A 14,727-nucleotide genomic window follows, 5' to 3' on the forward strand; every position below is an offset into this window, starting at 1 on the left:
ATGTGTTCACAACCTAATATAGGAAATGGATCTAATGGCTATTGTACTGGACAGTTCAGGTAATCTGTATCCAGGTATCTTGTGTTTTGTATACATGACCTGCATTGCTCCTTCTCATTTGTATCTGGTTACTGAACAGACTTTTCGCACTCAGATGGAAGTATTTTTTCCTCAAACAAAATATGTTTTTTTTCTCTACAGATAGCAATGCAGGAGACCCCGGTTAGATTCCGGGGTGGGGAAGATCACTTGGAGAAGGAAATGGCAACACACTTTAGTATTCTTGCCTGGGAAATCTCATGCTCAGAGGAGCCTGGTGGGCTACTGTCCATGGGGTTGCAAGAGTCAGACACGACTTAGTGGCTAAACCATCATAACAGGTATCATGTTCTGCTGTGCCTTTTTGTTTATTTACCTTCTCTCCCTTCCCCCTACCATAAGAGAATTCCCAGTCTTAACCCCTTCCCCACAAAGTACCTTCTGTCCTAGAGGTAGCCATTAACCTCCTTTTTTTTTTCTAGATGCCCCTGCAGTGGAGGCATGCAGTCTTTAATTACTGGACCACCAGAGAAATCTCCAACCTCCTTTTTTATGGTAACTATTGCCTAGTTCTTCTTTACTGTTTCAGCACCTAAGTATGCATTCTTTCACTAAAAATTTTGTTTAGACAGTCTTTAAAATTTTATAATTTTGTTTATTTATTTTTTTGCTCTGCTTTATTTTCATTGCTTTGCTTGGGCTTTCTCCAGTTGCAGGGAGCAGGGGCTACACTTGGCTGTGGCGAGCAGCCTGCTCACTGCATTGGCTTCTCTTGTTGCAGAGCACGGGGTTCTAGGGCGCGTGGGCTTTAGTAGTTGTGGTTTACAGGTTCTAGAGTGAGGGCTCAGTAACTGTGGCATACAGGCTTAGTTGCTCCGAAGCAGGTGGAATCTACCTGGCAAGGGATCAAATCCGAGTTCCCTGCATTGGCAGGCAGATTCTTATTCACTGTGCTACCAGAGGAGTCCCTATGCATTCTTTACTCATGTTTTGAACTTTATAAAAATGGAATAACATAGTATATATTATTTTGTGAGCGGTTTCTTAACATATTTTTAAGATCAGCTATATTATTGCATGTAGTTTATTCATTTCTCTATCATATTCTATTATCATATGACAATTTGTCCATTTTTATGTTGTTAGAGGACATGGGGTTGCTGACAGTTTTTAGCTGTAACAGCAGCACTGCTGTTAACATTCTGGCACATGTATCTTGGTGCAGATGACCCTTTCTCAGGGTATATACCAGGAAGTGATATGCTTGGTCACGTGTGGGCCTGTGTTCAACTTCAGTTGATAAGGTCAAACAACTTTTCCAAACTGCTCTTTTAATTTACTCTCCCTGTAGTAAATGAAAATTCCTGTTTCTCCACTTCTAGTCAACTTGTAATTGTCAATCTCTTTCATTTTAGCCATTCTGGTGGGTGGTGTAGTATTATTTTGCTGTGGTTCCAATTTCCTTTTCCCTTATGAGATTGACACTTTTCACATGTTTACTGGCTATTTGGATTTCTTCCTTAGTAATGTGCCTGTTCAAATCTTTTTCTTATGATTGTAGTTCTTTATATGTCCCGGGTATAAGATTTCTCTTGTTTCTACATGCTGCAAATGTCTTTTCAGCTTCATTGAGAGATAACTGTTGAGATATACAATGCAATATTGTAATTTCTTATTTGACTCTGAGATTTGCTTATTGAAATATAATTGACATATGGCTCTGTATAAATTTAAGCTGTACAGCATAATCCTGTAATTTATTTGACTCTGAGGCTTGCTTTTTAGCTCTTTTAATGGTGTCATTTGATGAAATCAAGTCTTAAATATTAATGTAGTTAATTTATTAGTTTTTCAATTATATTTAGTGCTTTTGGATTAATTTTAAAAGTCTGTCCCCTACACTTGTGATCCTGGATATATTTTCTTGCTTTATTTTCTAAAAGCTTTATTGTTTTGCCTTTCAAATTTATGTCTAGTATCTACCTGAAACTCATTTTTGTGTGTAAAGAAGCCAATTTCATCTGTTCCCTTCCAAATGGAAATCTATTTGTCCCAACACCAATCATGGGAAACTATTCTTTAGGCATTGCTCTGCATCACCTCAGTTCAGTTCAGTTCAGTCGCTCAGTCGTGTCCGACTCTTTGCAACCCCATGAATCACAGCACGCCAGGCCTCCCTGTCCATCACCAACTCCCGGAGTTCACTCAGACTCACGTCCATCGAGTCCGTGATGCCATCCAGCCATCTCATCCTCGGTCGTCCCCTTCTCCTCCTGCCCCCAATCCCTCCCAGCATCAGAGTCTTTTCCAGTGAGTCAACTGTTCGCATGAGGTGGCCAAAGTACTGGAGTTTCATCTTTAGCATCATTCCTTCCAAAGAAATCCCAGGGTTGATCTCCTTCAGAATGGACTGGTTGGATCTCCTTGCAGTCCAAGGGACTCTCAAGAGTCTTCCTAACACCACAGTTCAAAAGCATCAATTCTTCGGCGCTCAGCTTTCTTCACAGTCCAACTCTCACATCCATACATGACCACAGGAAAAACCATAGCCTTGACTCATGACAACATAAGTCAAATTTCCATGTACAGATGAGACTTTCTGCACTCTTTATTTTTTTAATAGCAGGGGCTGGCCAACAGCAACTGTCTCCTAGGGGAGGTGCTAGCAGACTCAGACTCATGCGGGGACAGTAGGGCATCTGTGGGCTCTTTACTCAGTCTGATTGGTCTATTGGTGCACTCCTGATCCAATATCACACTGCCTTAATGACTATGGCTTTATAAGAAAGCTCGATATCTAGTTGCACGTCTTCCTCCTCCTGGTCTTTCTTTTACTTCTTCCTCTTTCTCATATCTCATATATACTTGTCTTTGCTTTTCCATAAAATTTTAGATTAGCTCGTTAAGTTTCTCTCACACACCCTCCCCCCCCCAACCTACTGAAGTTTATCTGAAATTCCACTGGATCCATAGATAAATATGGGGAGATTTGACATCTTCCAATACTGAATCTTGCAGTCTGTGAACACTATTATCTCTTACTGGTTTAGGTCATCTTCAGTGTTTTAAAAATGTTTTCTTCATATAGGTCTTGCACTTTTTATTTCTAGATATTTGATATTTATTTGAAGGTACTGTAAGCTTCAAATACTCTAACTTAAAATTTCTAACTTTTTCCCTCAGTTCAGTTCAGTCGCTCAGTCGTGTCCGACTCTTTGCGACCCCACGATCTGCAGCATGCCAGGCTTTCCTGTCCATCACCAACTCCCGGAGCTTGCTCAAACTCATGTCCATCAAGTCGGTGATGCCATCCAACCATCTCATCCTCTGTCCCCTTCTCCTCCTGCCTTCAATCTTTCCCAGCATCAGGGACTTTTCAAATGAGTCAGTTCTTCGCATCAGGTGGCCAAAGTATTTGAGTTTCAGCTTCAACATCAGTCCTTCCAATGAATATTCAGGACTGATTTCCTTAGGATTGGCTGATTTGATTGATCTCCTTAGCCTTTTCCCCTAGACTATAGAAAAAAGTATTATTTTTGAAAGATACTATTTTTCTTTCTATTAATCTTGTTAAATTCATTGTAATAATTTATCTGCAGATTCTTTTGGATTTGCCACATACATATCTATGAAAAATAACGACTTTGTTTGTTCCTGTTCTTAGTCTTTTTTTCCCCTTACTCCATTGGCTAAGGACATTCGGGGCAATAACGGGCATTCTTGCCAGTAGTACACTTTTAATCACTACTAAGCCCTCTGCCTCAAGCCAACGGCTTGTAATTGTTGGTTCCCAGCTGGAGAGTGTGAGACGCCCACGCTCTCTCTTCAGCGCTCGCAGCGAATTAAACCAGAGAGTAAGCCTCCCCTAAGCTCGCCTTCCAATTCTCAAGAAGGAGCTGGCAGCCCCCTCTGGTTGCCACGCAACGGCGTCTCCTGACCCAGAGTAGGTGCGAGCCGTTTTGAGGCACGTGCCGCCTCTTCCGCATTCCTGGACTACATCCCCCACAATGCGTCGCGCTACGGGCCGCAGGTCTCCAAGCGGGGGAAGGGCCGGGCAAGGAGGCGGAGCGGAAGCGGAGTGTGAGGGACAAGAGGAGTAAAATCCCCACAAGCCGGGAGCCAACCTTGTTGCTGATTCCCAGCTCAGGCCTTTCTTCATCCCCACCTGGAGGCTGCTTCGTGAGCGCAGGACGCAGCTGACGCCCGCTAATCGGCTTTCTTTGCACCGCCCCAGCTCGGAAGCCAGTCGGCGTCGGCGACAGAGACGTGAAGCCCACAAGGCAAGGTAATGAGGAGGGGGCGAGAGGGAAGCCGCGGTTGGAGGCGTCTCTGTCCATCTGGCTCGCGTCTCTGCCGGAGCCCCTCGGGCCGGGGGCCGCCTCTCCTCCGCCGTGCCCCGTCCCCCGCCCCATCGGGGCCGCTGCCGCGGGGCGTCCGCGAAGACCCCGCTCCAGCGCTGACCCGCAGCTCCCGGCCACGGCCGAGGAGGGTCTTTGTCCCTGCCGCTCCAGGTCTGACAACCGCGGCCCCAGGGCCCCGGGCAGACAACCGAGCGTGGCTCGGGCTGCGTGATCCGAGTGGGGCGGGCTGGGTCCCGTGGCCGCTGGCGCCGGGGAGCGACGGACCTGAGCTGCGGGGTTGGAGCGCCCGCGCGGCAGCCGCACTCACTTCTTTTTCTGTTTCTGACAGCTCAGTTCTGTTCTACTTTGAGAGAGAAAGTCAGATGCCCTTTTTAAATTCCGTCTCCAAAACTCAGCTGCTGGGTGACTGGTAAGGATGAATTTAAACGGCTATGTCGACTGTGGCTTATAATCTCGCAAGCCCTATTAAAACAGCCTGGCCTGATCGGACTCACTGCCTGGCTTTAGTGACCTTGGTTAATTAAGGCTCTAAGCCTGCATTTTCTCACCAATCAAATGGCCGTAACAGTACACATCTCTAAGTTGCTAGAATAAGAAATAATACGCTTACAACGCCACAAATTCTTCACTTGGAAAAATTCTTTGAGTGTGATAATTACATTAGCTATTCTGAAGTGGCCCCTAGATTGGTGAATTTTGTGTTCTCCTTGTTTAATCACTGGCACTCTGGGTTGTATATTCTTCACTTTATATATCTTGTTCACCTTAAACCTAAGTAAAGGATTCTTTAAAATGTGCTGTGTTTTCAATTTCCACCGATTTAAGATGGCTGAGAACATTCTTGGAAAATTGATGACTCTGCTTTTTGTGGGTTCGCTTTAGATATGAGGACTTACCCCACCCCCATCCCCCACTGTGTTCTGTAGGGGATTCTTGGAGGAGCTTAAGTGTTTTGGCAGAATAAGCATCTAGGTGTTCTGCAGTCCTTAACCTGGGGCTTCACCATCTTTACTTTATGCCAGCTCCGCCCCCCCCCCGTCCCCCCGTACTTTTCTACTGTTTAGTAATTTTCACTTTTGGGCTTTTTGTTTCCAAGTTGTAGTGTTTGTTCTCAGGATAAATCCAATGTTAGCAATACATTTTATAAGAAATGATTGGAAGCATTTCACATTAGTCCTTCTTTAGTTATGATTGTTCTTGCACTGTTTTCTCCTGAATTTTACCGACATAGGTGTTGAGTTTTTCCTCATGGAAATCTTTATGATCCTTTGTTGAAATTGTTTTCATTTAAAATGTGTGTTCAGTACTACTTTGAGTTCAAATACTGTGCAGTCTGAAATAAGTTCTCTACATTAAGCTATTTTTGAATGTATGGTTGTGGTGGGGGAAAAGCCAGTGGAGCAAGGTGAATTTTGTGTAATGTCTTGAGAGACACATGCATGAAAAAAAATTACTTAAGGAGAAATCTGCTGAATGTATTTCATCAGGATATCAGAGAACCAGAGAGTAAATACGTGAAAAACGTATTTAAACTGTGGGAGATGGCATAGTGCACATAAAGATTTCTTATTCATTTAGAAATGTGTGGCAGAAATACTCGTTTTTAGGAAAAAATATTTCTCTGTTGGTGTTGTCATTTAGTGCTGTGTATAGGACAGAATAATGACTGTGGAGATAGGAGACCTTGATTCTTGTCCTGGGTCTGTCACTCTGTATGACCTTAGTTTCCTTTGTGGTTGTCAACTTCCTCATCTTTCAAACAGAGAATTGGTCTGATTCCAGGGATTCTTCTAACTCAGACTTTTCAGTGATAAGTTCTTTTTTAATGTGGGGAAAAAATGATGTAAACCCTTTTAATAATTTATTTGTGTCTTAGGGTATTTTTCCCCCACCTTGGGGAACGGGTGCACATGAAAAAGTAGAAAGCTGCCATGAACAAGAATCTTTTTTCATCCTTCTTTCAGGAGCTGCACATGTTTTCTCTGCATTTTTGACATGGTTAGTTTTCTTCCTCCGTACTCTGCATCTCTTTTCTTTAGTCACAGTCTCTTTATCTGTTATCCCTGCTTTTATATAACTTGGGATCCCATGGACAGAGTAGCCTGGCAAGCTACAGTCTATGGAGGCCCGAAAGAGTGGGGACAGGATTTAGCAACTAAATAACAGTATAACTTGGGTTTGTTAGTCCCCCTAATTCAACCTCATTGTTTCTTTTTGTGATATTTATTTATTTATTATTTATAGGTATTATTTATTTATTTATTATTTTTACTCCCAACAGCTTGTTTTTTTTTAGAGGCTTTTTTTGTGCGAAGTCTCAGGCAAAGGTGCCCAGTCCTGGTCTGGTCAGCTGTGGAAAGGGAGGTGGGGTCATGTGGCACAAACCATGGTTGGCTGAGTCAGTGGCTGAAATATCTAGTAGGGCATGATGTATTTTGGATTACACTTTTACTGTGTGTAGTGCTTGAGTAGTTTCCCTTTTGCTCTAACATTCTCCTCGTCACCCTCACTTATTTTATCCGTTGTCTTTTATCTGTCTTTGTCCTCTGCAGTGCTTTCGTTGTCTTTTGCCTCTCCCCAATATTCCATCTAAAAATGATCTTAGATCTTGAGATGTGATATTTCTGTGTCTTAGCTGGAATTACAGTGTAGCTTCTTCCAAGGCAGTTCACATTTTAAGTCTTAGACCTAATTAGTAGTGGATGGCTGTGTCCTATGTTAAATTTTTTCCCTAGTTGTTAGCCTCAGGCAATTTATGTAGAGAAACTAGAAAATATTTTAGGAATGAGCTTTTCTCCTGAAATTACATTCAAAGGCAAGTCTGTGGCATACTTATTTCTTTTTTTGGAGAGAACTATCTGAACCTCTGAGCTCTAGTGAGAACATACTGTGTCTTTTTGTAATAAAGATCTGCTTTTCCAGCTGTAAATTCCGTAGGAGACCAACAGGCAGTGATTCTTGTAGCACCTTTGGCTGAAAGAGAGCTTCTGTGCTTGCTAGTTGCTGCTAATAGTTACTTCAGTTATATATTCATAACGGCACAAAAGTAGAGCCCTGAATGAATGCAAAAATGGGACTTGAAGGAGAGAGTTCCAAGGTAGGATTGGTCATCCATTGAAGTTTTTAGGCTTGCTATTGCAACGTTTGCATAAAAATACAAGGAAGTATTTAAAGATCGGCAGTGTGAAATGCAGTGTTTATAACATTTTTGACTGCAGCCCATAGAAAGGGGCCTTTTAACCGACAGACTCTATGGATATATAACTCTGTGTGCGTGTGTATGAAAAAACTACATGTATATATAAAGCTGAAAAAAGTTTTACAAAATAAAATCTATATTCTGTACAGTCTACTCTGATAATTTCTCTTTCATTTCTGTATTTTTGGCTATGTTAGATCTTGGTTGTGTACGGGCTTCCTCTAGTTGTGGGAGGGGCTCCTCTCTAGCTGTGGTGCGCTGGCTCCTCTTGTGGAGAGCAGGCTCTAGGGGGCGCTGGGCTTCAGTAGTTGTGGCGCATGGCATTAGTTGCTCCTTGGCTTGTGGGATCTTTCTGGACTAGGGATCAAACTCATGTCCCCTGCATTGATTTGGCAGATTCTTAGCCACTGGACCACCAGGGAAGTGTTCTGTTTCATCTTGTTTAAAAAGGGCTAGTTGAAAAGTAGATTCTTGTTCCTTGGTTTTGAAAAAACGCTGGAGTCCTGGGCTGAGAGTTTAGATGCTTAATTTCCCCATTTGTTTGACACTGGGTGGTCATTAATCCTCCTGATGCTTCCCTTTCCTTCTCTTTATTTATTAAAAGATATTTCTTTCTTTATTTGCGTGCACCATCTCTTAGCTGTGGCACATGGGATCTTTAGTTGCAGCATGTAGTCTCTTAATTGCAGCTTGTGGGCTCTAGTTCCCTGACCAGGGATCGAACCCAGGTTCCCTGCATGGGGAGCACAGAGTGTTAGCCACTGGACCACAAGTCCCTCCTTGTCTTTAAAATGAGGATCCTCTAGTTTAAATATTCACTGATTCTCTATCTTTACTTTTCCCTAGCAATAATGTTGGAGCAATGTATTCGTCCTTAGGTCTTTGGCTAGGGAGAAACCACTGAAAAATAGCTTAGCTATGTAGTTACTTGAATGTTTGCTGTTTGGCAAGAGCTTTGAAAAATCTTTGTTCATGTGTAAATCTTGTGAGTTGGAGTGAATACATTAAGGTCTGTAATACAGTAAATATATAAATTTAGAAAAAATTTCCCCTTGTTCTTTATTTTTCTACTTTAGTGTTTTGTAACGAGCAATATTTTGGAGTTTGAAAAATTGTATTTAAAATGCTTAACAGCAATTACAAATTAATATGCCATCACATTGCCAGATAGACTTTATTTCTCCTCCTTCTTACCACTGCCCTTTTCATATTAGAAAAGGTCAAAAAGAATGTTTTCCTGTGTAAAGACCACCACGTCAGATCATTACTGCTCGTATGTTACCAAACAGCGAAACTGCCATTCTCATAAGAAAAGGGAATACAGAGCTTTCTTTGCTTGTGGGTTTCCTTTTGTTCATTTTGGAGAGTTTCTCCAAACCAGGCCATTCCATGTGGGGATTGGGATTCCTTTCATTCTCATATGTTTGTACTGAGGAGAATAGAAATAAGAAATTTACTGTCTGCTCCCAAGATTCTGGTTAGAATTCTCAAGGTTTTGGTTAGAAGGAAATTGGAGCCAGACTTCATGCTTCCGTTTCTTTCCTCAGGTCAGACCTCCTTCCTTGACCTCATAGCTCATTTGGCTCCTCCAAATTTTCATTTTTTCTCAATCTCTGTTTATTTTCTTTGTAGCAATTTATTGCCAGCTGAAATTAGCTTGTTTCTGTGTTTGCTTGTTACCATCTGACTTATACTAAAGCATAATCTTTAGAAGAGCAGGAATCCTGGCTTGTTTCCATTCACATCTCCTGTTCCTGGCACATAGTAGGTGCTTTAATAAATATTGTGAATGAATAAGTGAGCAAATGAATGAATAAACCAAGGTCTTTCAGGCTTAAATGAAACTGTATGTAGTAAAGGTTGTGTTTGAATACGGTTCTTTCTGTGTCATCCCTCCCCCCGCCCTCCCTTTATTTTTTCTGGAAATGTGTTCTTATTGTATTTGCTAATCATGGTGAAGATACCTATATCCAGAAGACCTTGTATATTTTTTCTAGTTCTTTTGCTTATGTTAAAAAAATAAAGATCTACGATTTCTTAAGTTCTTCCTATAGCAACTTTGTAATACTTTGATTTCTGTGAATCAACATATTTGAAACTTTAATATACCAACCTGATAGTTTAAAGAATAGTCCAAACTATATATCTTCAGAATTTTTAGTATCATTGACCTAAACTGCCATTACTCTTTTCTTGTTACATTCCTTTAAAACAAAAAAGAACAAGATTCACTTGATATTATAGTTCGTTCAGTACTTACAGTCTTTTCTCCTGGAGGTAGGGGAGGTAGTGTGGTACAGACAAAAACCTGAATAGTGAGTCAGGACCTGTGTTCAGGGCCAGTACAGTTTCTGCTACTAACTGATTGCCTCCATTTTAGGCAAGACACTTAACACCTCTGAGCTTTAGTTCCTACATCTGAAATGTGAGAAGATTAAATCAGATTTCTGCTCAGGTAATTGAAAATACAGTCGTCCCTCAGTATCTGCAGGGCATTGATTCCAGGTCCACTGTACCTTTACTGCCCTGTGACCATGGATGCCAAAATCTTTGGGATGCTTAAATCCCTTATATATTAATAAGATGGCATGTTATATGCAGATAACCTATGCACATTGTCCTGTATACTTTAAACCATCTCTCAATTGTTTATAATATCTAATACAATGCAAATGCTGTGTAAATTGTTGCCAGTGCATGGCAAATTCAGGCTTTGCTTTTTGGAACTTTCTGGAATTTCTTTTCATTAAATATATATATATATATTTTTCCTTTTCATTAAATATTTTCTATCTGCAGTTGGTTGGATCTGTGGATGTAGAACTCGACTGTAATTTTATCTTGAAATTCTCTTCTCCTCTGCACCTTTGCCCCTCAGAAACATTGCAGGGAGGTTACATTGGTGCTCAGGGGAGTTGGTGGGTTAGGCTGAGGGTGTGCTTAAAGTAAATAGCATTTCTGCTGATTGTTCTCCAGGCTCTGTGGAAGTTATGGCTGCGGTGTAGGGCACGTTACTCTTGCCCTTAAGGGATGTGGGACTTAAAGAGACAAGGCTCAGTTGGTATAAAGTAATGTGCTTTGAAATGTGAGAGGAGTTGAAAGTTGACTAGAATAAGGTTATGAGGTTTTAAGACCTTTCTCATACAGGTAGCATTTAAACAGCTACTCTAGTCTCATTTTAGGCCATATGGAAGAGGAACTGTTCTCATCCATGACATGCTGTTAAGTCGTCTTAATCATTGTTTTATCACTCAGTCGTGTCCAACTCTTCTGCGACCCCATGGACTGTAGCCCGCCAGACTTCCCTGTTCATAGATTTTCCAGGCAAGAACACTGGAGTGGGTTGCCATTTTCTCCTCTAGCGGATATTCTTGACCCAGCGGTCGAACCCGCATCTCTTATGTGCCCTACATTGGCAGGCAGTTTCTTTACCACTAGTGTCACCTGGGAAGTCGTCTAGGAAAACATCCCCTGTATTAACTCAAGTTACTCAAATTGCTAACTGATATTGGTGTGTAAGTACCTGATAAATGTACTAATAAATGTTAATATTTATTGACGTTAGTAGTATAAGGTGTCTTTATCCTCACCAGTGTTAGGTAGGTACTGTTGTCTCCATGATGTGAGACTTTAGGGTTTAGGAAGATAAAATAACTTGGTTAAGGTTTTAAAGATAGAATATAGTCAGCCCTTTGTATCTGTGAATTCTGCATCTGTGGAATCAACTGTGGATTGAAAATACTGAAAAAAAATTCCAGAAAGTTCCAAAAAGTAAAACTTGAATTTGCTACTATTTATATCACATTTACTTCCTGGTGGCTCAGACTGTAAAGAATCTGCCTGCAATGGAAGGGGCCCAGTTTTGATCCCTGGGTTGGGAAGATCCTCTGGAGGAGGGCATGGCAACCCACTCCAGTATTCTTGCCTGGAGAATTCCATGGACAGAGGAGCCTGGCAGGCTGCAGTCCATGGGGTCACAAAGAATCGGACGTGACTAACATATAGCATTTACATTAGTAAATAGTATTAGATATTATTAGTAATCTAGAAATGATTTAAAGTATACAGGAGGATGTGCATAGGTAATATGCAAATAATATACCACTTTTTATGAAGGACTTGAGCATCTGTGGATTTTGGTATCCACTGAGGGCCCTGGAACCAACCCCTGCAGATACTGAGGCAGGATCATACTGTATGTAATTTCATATGGAGATTGATAGAGAGTACCTTGAGGCTGGAGGCGGGGTAGGAGTGGGAGTGCTACTTTTTGAAGAGGTGACATTTGAGTTAAGGAGGAATACTAAAGGAGGAAAAGGAATAAGCCATGGGGAGAGCATTTCAAGCAAGGGAATAAGCAGTTGTATTGACCCTGAGTTCAGAAGGAATTTGGTGTGTTTTGCCTAGCTTGACCTGTAGTACAGTGAGCAAGGGGAAAGTGGTGTGAGATTAGGACAGACAGAGATAATGGTGAAGTCAGCAATGCAGAACCTTTTCGACTGTGGCCATGTTGCCAAACATAAGTTTGTGTGCCTCATGCACAGTGAGGCCAAAGAGGCCAAAATGGGAGTTTGGAGCAAGGAAAGGTTTATTGCAACAAGCATGAAAGGAGAATGGGCAGCTCCTGCTCAGAAACCTTGAACTCCAGGAATCGTGTGCTCATCACTGTTGTATCTTGACGGCTTCTCCTTTGTTTCTGCATTCTCTCCCTTCTGTGATCAGTATCTGTTTGAACCTGGTGAAGCCTTCTCTTTACAAACAAGAAATAGGGGGCACAGAAAAGCATTTGTACCTAGGAGGGCTCCACTGGGTCCCACTTGGTTTCAGTAAATAGTTTTAATTTTATTTCAAGTACAGTGGGAAACCATTGAAGAGGTTTTTTTTTTTGGTAACTGTAAGTTTGTTTCCTACATCTGTGACTCTTTCTTGTGTTGTAAATAAGTTCATTTGTACCATTTTTTAAGATGAAGCATGTAAGTGATGTCACATGATATTTGTCTTTGTCTGACTTCACTCAGTATGACAATCTCTGGGTCCATCCATGTCGCTGCAAATGACTTTATTTCATTCTTTTTTTGTGGCTGAGTAATATATGGCAACCCACTCCAGTACTCTTGCCTGAAAACTCCCATGGATGGAGGAGTCTGGTAGGCTGCAGTCCATGGGGTCGCTAAGAGTCGGACACGACTGAGCGACTTCACTTTCACTTTTCACTTTCAAGCATTGGAGAAGGACATGGCAACCTACTCCAGTGTTCTTGCCTGGAGAATCCCAGGGACGGGGGAGCCTGGTGGGCTGTCGTCTATGGGGTCGCACAGAGTTGGATACGACTGAAGTGACTTAGCAGCAGCAGCAGCAGTAATATTTCATTCTATGTATGTACCATATGTTCTTTATCCATTCATCCGTCAGTGGACATTTAGGTTGCTTCCATGTCCTGGCTGTTGTAAATACTGTGGCAGTGTACATTTGGGTGCATGTATCTTTTTGAATTATAGTTTTCTCTGGATATATGCCCCAGAGTGGGATTGCAGGATCATATGTTAGCTCTGTGTTAGCCCAGGAGTCCATCTACCTCCTTCCTTACTATCACTGCCTTACATCTCCAGAAGTTTTTCTTCATCCCAGAGTATTTATAAAACTCTGTACTCTAAACCATAACTCTCCATTCTCTCCTCCCACTAGCCTCTGGTAACTACCATTCTACATTCTATCTCTGACTAACTCGTCTAGGTACCTGTACAAGTGACATCATATACTATGTGTCTCTTTGTGTTAGCTTCTTTAACTTAGCATAATGCCTTTAAGGTTCATCCATATTGTAGCATGTATCAGAATGTTATTCTCCTTTATTACTGAATAATATTTCATTGTATGAATATACCACATTAAACAAAATGTTCAGCTGTTCACCTGTTGTTCCCACCTCACAGTGCTGCAGTGAACATGGCTGTACAAGTTCCTCTTTGAGTCCCTGCTTTTGAAACCAAGCAGGACCCAGCGGGGACCACCTGGGAACAGAAGCCCTTCCAAGCCCCCCCACCCCCATTTCTTTCTTGCAGAATGAAGGCTTCGGCCTCCTAGACCTCCCTGAATTTCAAAAGGCAGATTCAAATAGTTGCTAATCAGGCAAGTAAGGGTATGCAGAAACAAAGGAGAGACATCAAGAAACTATATTGCAGCAATTAAAGTAGTATTCTGGTTCCTCCTCAAGGAATATATATAAAATATCTTTCAGTTTTTCTGAAGGAACTAAGATTCCCATACAGATAAGGATGGTTAACTTCAGCTGAGCACAAGATTCCTGGAATACCGCCCTGTTAACCTTATCACCAACCAATCAGAAGGGAGTAACATACCATACAGCCCTCATTCCAGATTTTGCCGATGAAACTTTCTCCCTGAAAACCATCAAGGACTTCAAGGTTTTTGAGCATGAGCCACCTGTTCTCCTTGGTTGGCCTTGTAATAAACCTTTCTCTGCTCCAAACTCCCACGTTTTGGTTTGGCCTTACTATGCATCAGTCACATGAACTTGTGTTTCATAACACTTTCAGTTCTTTTGTAATTACACCCAGAAGTGGAATAGCTGGGTCAAATTGTTTAATTTTTTTAGGAACTGCCAATACTGCTTTGCATGGCACCTGCATCATTTTGTATTGGGTTTCAATTTCTTTGCAACTGTACCAACAGTTTTGGTTTTGTTTTTAATAATTGCTGTAGACGAAAAAAACGTTTTCATCTACCTTCTTAGGTTCAGTGCCCAGGACTCTGCAAACTAAACTGACAAAAGATCAATTAACAGGAGAGAAAGGTTGTTTCATTTACAAATGGTTCACATCACAGAAATGAACTTAAAAAATAAAAGAAGCAGTTAGTACTGAGAGTGTGTATACCATTTAAACAAAGAGCCATAAATTATGGAAGTGTGATAAGACAAAGGAAAAGGAGTTTGAGCTTCTGGAGTCAGTAAATTGTGGGAAGGTAAATAAATGGGGGAAACTAATGAAAGATAAGATTTGTTTTACTAAGATGTGTTTGTACAGATTTGTTTCAGCATCAGTGCCCTGTCTCCTGTGATAAAGAGTGTTCTCACCTTTCTCATAAGTAATTCATGTTTTCCTTTCA

The 14,727-nt window shown here is 41.4% G+C and overlaps 1 protein-coding gene across 1 annotated transcript in view; it reads left to right on the forward strand.

The window, feature by feature from the left end:
• The first annotated feature begins 4,293 nt into the window (after positions 1-4,293).
• CCDC126 (coiled-coil domain containing 126) overlaps positions 4,294-14,727 on the forward strand; it is a 48,170-nt gene continuing 37,736 nt past the window's right edge. The window contains exon 1 of the mRNA XM_068973160.1: positions 4,294-4,324. The gene's annotated coding sequence lies outside the window, so the exon portion shown is untranslated. The remainder of the gene's footprint in view (positions 4,325-14,727) is intronic.

This window comes from Capricornis sumatraensis, chromosome 5 (genome assembly GCF_032405125.1).
Source record: "Capricornis sumatraensis isolate serow.1 chromosome 5, serow.2, whole genome shotgun sequence".
NCBI lineage: Eukaryota > Metazoa > Chordata > Mammalia > Artiodactyla > Bovidae > Capricornis > Capricornis sumatraensis.